General features: G+C 35.5%; 1 long non-coding RNA gene across 1 annotated transcript; it reads left to right on the top strand.

Moving 5' to 3' along the window:
* Positions 1–2,958: 2,958 nt before the first annotated feature.
* Positions 2,959–4,244, top strand: LOC133533945 (uncharacterized). Its single transcript, XR_009801947.1, has 2 exons — positions 2,959–3,501; positions 4,051–4,244. It is a non-coding gene; the product is annotated as an uncharacterized LOC133533945 (long non-coding RNA).
* The last annotated feature ends 972 nt before the right edge of the window (positions 4,245–5,216 follow it).

Here is a 5,216-nt window from a genome sequence, read left to right on the forward strand (position 1 = left end):
CGTTCCAGGGGTTAATGCTGACTTTATTTTATGCTCGCAAAGTGTATTTGCTGCAAAAGAATTCCACTTTATTTCTCCATGGTATTCAATTATTGTATTTTTCATCACACTTGCTCGAAAAAGTTCTTATTTCGTGCAGGTGTACTGAAGGACAAAGGCCTATTTTGTTCCCACGGGAGTTATGGATTGTGAAAAAGAAAGCTATAACTCCTTTTTTTTTAATTATGTCACTTATTCATACAAATCAAGTAGAATAAATGAGTTTTACTTTTAAAATACTGACGTTTATAATTTTAATATTTTGTATGTTTAAAATGAAATAATTTTATTAATTTAACAGCCGTTTAAAATATTTTTACATAATTTTCAATCGTGGCTGAATGCCGGATAGGTCTGTGCCTTCGATGCCTAACCTGTCAAGAAATTACAAAATGGCGGACGAATGTTTGATATGTCACCGTATTTAAGAATTATTTCGCTTAAAATTTAGTTTTTTCTTCGCAGGTGTGATGACTCCGGGGGTAAGAATATTGCAAACTCGGGTCTTTAATTAATGTCGCTGCAGACAGAAGTTAAGATGAAAGTCCAAACACAATTGAGCAAAGCGAGAATGTAATGGGCCGCTCTCGGTTTCACCCGATCTCGGCGAATATCTCCACAAAACCGGTCTCGTGTAGTTTTGCCGTGAATGTGGAGCGAGCTTAGTCGCACATTTGATATACGGTAGGGCACACGGATACTACGTGGGTAATACTGAAAGTTTACAGAGTCACTTAAAATAGAGATGACGCAGTGAAATAAAACATTTTCAGTTTGAAAATTTAACTCTTTATGCATTTTTTGATGTACAATTTATTTTGGTGTGATTAGTATTTTAGGAATGCTGGAAGTTTGAAAATTGTATGTAATAGAGCGTTTTTATAACTTAAACTCGAGACATTTTTCATGGTAGAATTTTATACGGCTTTCAATACCCTCGCCCTCGTTCGACAAGTTTGTATCAGGCTTCTTCCCTGCCCCGTTCTTGTGCGTCTTTTTGTAGTAGGTTCTTCGTTTTGGTTTTTTTTTTCATATTAATTTTACGGTTGATAAAAACTAATACTAAAATCGCAGCTGTGTGCTCTATAATAATAAGTTACAATAAGTCGCATGTCAACAGATTCAAACAACCTTAGGTATCCAAAAGAGTCAAGAAAGATGGCAGTACATTTACATGGCTACAAAGTATTCTTTGACATTCAACCTCTATTCCAAATTAACTTTGCTAATACTGAATCAATCCATATCCGTGTCGTATCGAGCGAGAAAAGGCAATTATTACTACTAGTCCAGCCACTATATCTGGACCTCGATTGTCAGAGCAATTACGATGAATCTGAGCCCTCTATTGATTCCAATTAATTGATAGGTACGGCACTGGACCTCTGATGTACAGCGAACTACAAAATTGCATAAACACTAGGGGACCACCCCATTGTAACATTGTATGAAGAAAAAAACTACACAAGGCCTCCTTTATTGCAAGCTTTTTACAAGCTTTTATTTACTTTCACCTGACCGTTGTCTGTTTGTAATCAAATCTTGCAAGTTAAATTTGATAGTATGTGTTTATGCGGGTCAAATCTTGAAAGATATATTTGACCCACTTCCCGGTTTCCGATTGAGCTGAAAATTTGCATACATATGTAAGTCGGGTGACAATGCAATATTATGGTGTCATCGAGCTGATCTGATGATGGAGACAAGAGGTGGACATAGGAACTCTGTGATAAAACAACGCAACCTTGTGTTTAGGGTTTTTAGAATTTGCTCGATGAGTATTAGTTGCCTGTGGAAAGAAAAGTACAGTCAGCGGTAAAAGCTTGTACCAAAAATGAAATTTTTGCCAAAAACTTATTCTATTATGAAATACGAGTAGTAATCTATGTACCAAATTTTAAGTCATTTGAGGAATTTGGATACTAATCACTGTCACTGTTTCTGGAAATTAATCAAAAAAACATTAAACTAAGTGTTTTAAACAACACAAACATTTGAGAAATGTTTGCTTGCTGCTAGAGGTAGAGTACATTTCGCAGAAATTATTATATCTTCCGTATACAATTGCCAACCCTGAATAATATATTAATGAAAAAATATTTAATACATTTTGCACTTAATATAATTAAAATATAAAAAGAAAGTGCATCACTTTTTTTAATATAATATAATTTATAAATTATAATCAAAAAGGTCGAAGAAGGTTCCATACTATTCTTTGAGGATATTACCTTAGGACCTACCAACACATACAGGCTGCTCCAAAGTAAAAAATGGTATTTTTTTAATTTCTTCGAAACCGCTACACCGGTTGTTATGATACTTTGTACACTGGTTCTAAATACCCTAAGTGCCGGTACAGACCGACTGCAACTCGACTGCAACTTGTATGGGAACTGCATGCCGACTGCACTCCAACTGCAACGTCGACGTGCAGTTCCCATACAAGTTGCAGTCGAGTTGCAGTCCGTCTGTACCGGCCCTAATGCATATGTACATTTCGGCTTTGTCCAATGGCTAGGGACACACTGTATTGTCGCCTGGTACCCATAGTACACGCTTTGCTTATTTTGGGGCTAGGTTAAGTGTCCCCAGATATTTATTTCAATCTGCACCCGTGTCGGATTTAAGTTAGGTCGAGCGCGAAAAGCTTATCGCTAATCGTCCAGCCAACATATTCGGACCTCGACTGCCAGAACAACTGGCAATAATCTGAGACCGTCCATTGTTCCCTTTGGGCCTTTCAGTCAGTTATTAAATAGGGAGTATTACTGCAATGTTCTGCCGCCAGAGTGCAGCACTAGCGCCTTTCGTAAACCATAGAGTAACTTTTACATACTGTTTTTTAGCAAGTCATAAAATATAACATTGATGCACAACGGGACTACTTTAGAAGATTATAAATTTAGTTATCTCGACGACAACAACGTACAAGGTGCAAAGTGCTAAAAGGTTCGAACTACGTAAGCTGCAGCATAATAATCTAGAAGCCGAAACCTATCGCCTGGTATAAAAAATTTCTTAAAATGTCACTTAGTATAGATTTTTAAATGACGCATACAGTGCCATCTGAGTCAAAAATTTGTATACTAACACGAACACCATTCCAAGTGCCACATCGAATCGTACACGATGAATGCCATCTTAGTCACTCGCGCGCACGGAGCGCTATTTACCACATCGCACTCAGTTCGCGGCCGACCGGCTAGTCATGGGTTGTGAAAGATTTGATCGTTTTTTAGAGAATATTAACATGTTGTTACGTAACTTTTTTCTTAATTTTGAGTTTCTGTTAAGAATTTTGTTGAATTCATTCGATAGATCAATTAACTACAAATATAAGTTTGTTAATCATGAAGGAGAAACGTGCGAGACGGTTGGAATCATTAAAATCAGCAGCAAAAAGATCGGGTACGGATTGCATCAAAACAGAACTAAATAAATCGACCACAATAAATGGAGGTATGTAATATTTATTTAGTTTTTTTTTATATTTTTGCGTTTATATGCCTAAAAATGTATAAAGTGTTCTATGTGACACATATACCTACATACGTGTAAAGTATTATTTAAGAGAACTACGTACACAGGACTATCTGCCACTGAGAACTATATACGTTACTATAATAGCTGTAGTTAACAAAGCACGTAAATCTATGTGCGACTTAGAATTGTTTACGCCATTTAATCAGTCACTTAGAACTATTTACCTTTTAGAATTCATTTTTGTACACACTCATAATAGTATGACTATTGCTATTTATAACTGTCATTGCAAGTTCTAATTGAAACATTAAAAAGCGTAAGCGTAATATTATGTTATAATGCTATGCTATGTGTAATATAATAACTATCGCAGATTAAGGTTTTATACGGGCAGATTTGTTGTATAGCTAATCCTTATTTTGATCACTGTTTACTTTGCACCACGAATAGAGCTTTACGTATAAATATATGCACATAATGTTAAAGCTTATGTTGCTTTTAATATGCATGGTATTTGACTTTCAGTGTCACCACTAAGGATGGACGAAGCATCATGCGAGGAATTATAAAGAGCACTGCCAACTGCGTTTGAGGAGCCAAAAGATACGCATTCCACTAATACAAGCATATCAAGTCAATTTGAGAATCAAATCTCCATACCATGTTTTGTTAATGACTCTGATTATAGTGCAGGTGAAAGTATGTTTAAAAGTATTAACGAGTTGGAGAGCAGAGAACATATCGAATGCTGTATTAGCACCATCATCATTCGTTTTATTCGGTGAAATCACATACTCGACCCAGTCAACGAATGCACTAGTGTACAACATATAGTAACAGTCCGTTGCCCCATAATTTTTCTGATCTTAACAGTCTTATGAATTCTATAATTATAAAACCTATGAGCATGCCCGAAAGTTGTGTTAATTTTAATAAGACGCCAATAATTTCCGACTCAAGTGACACTGAAAATTATTATATTAGAAAGCAAATATTAAACAAAAAAAATTAATTAAAAGAAAAGACAAAAACCCAAGCGACTCCGCTTGGATTCATCATCTATGGATTCTTTAAATGAGATTGAGTCGAGTGATGAATCAACCCAAGTGCACAAAAAAAGGTCACACAAGGGTGTTAAGTAATCCTAACCCTGGAAAAAAGAAGCAAAAATGGAAAAAGTTGGATAGACAACGTTCGAAATATAAGATGTTAACATTATTTTCTAAGAAGAATATTATGTCTTTTTGTTTTGTAAAATTATACACATTTTGTTTTTTAGGTTTTTAAATAATTAATAGAATCAGGTGTTACTTTGCGGAAATCCATACTAATTAAAATAAAAAATATTACTTTGTTAATCCGCAAAAAGATAACATGCTAGTGTCAGTTCTAACTCGTTAGTATAACTTGCGTATTTTTAGATGCAATTAATGTTTACACCCTCCCACTGCAAAAATAAATACGCAAATAAATATAACAACGCACCACCAAAAGTGTTTCGCCTCTCTACGAGGCATCCTCAGGAGATGCTGGAGATGAGAGATGCTGACGCCCGACAACTGAACCCCTATTCAGTTGTCGGGCATAATACGCAAGTAAGTATAACGGGTTAGCACTGATTGAATAGCACACGTTATCTTTTTGCGGATTAGCAAATTCATATTTTTGTTTTTTTTCAGCTGTGAGGCATT

This window comes from Cydia pomonella, unplaced genomic scaffold, assembly GCF_033807575.1.
Source record: "Cydia pomonella isolate Wapato2018A unplaced genomic scaffold, ilCydPomo1 PGA_scaffold_29, whole genome shotgun sequence".
Taxonomy (NCBI): Eukaryota; Metazoa; Arthropoda; class Insecta; order Lepidoptera; family Tortricidae; genus Cydia; species Cydia pomonella.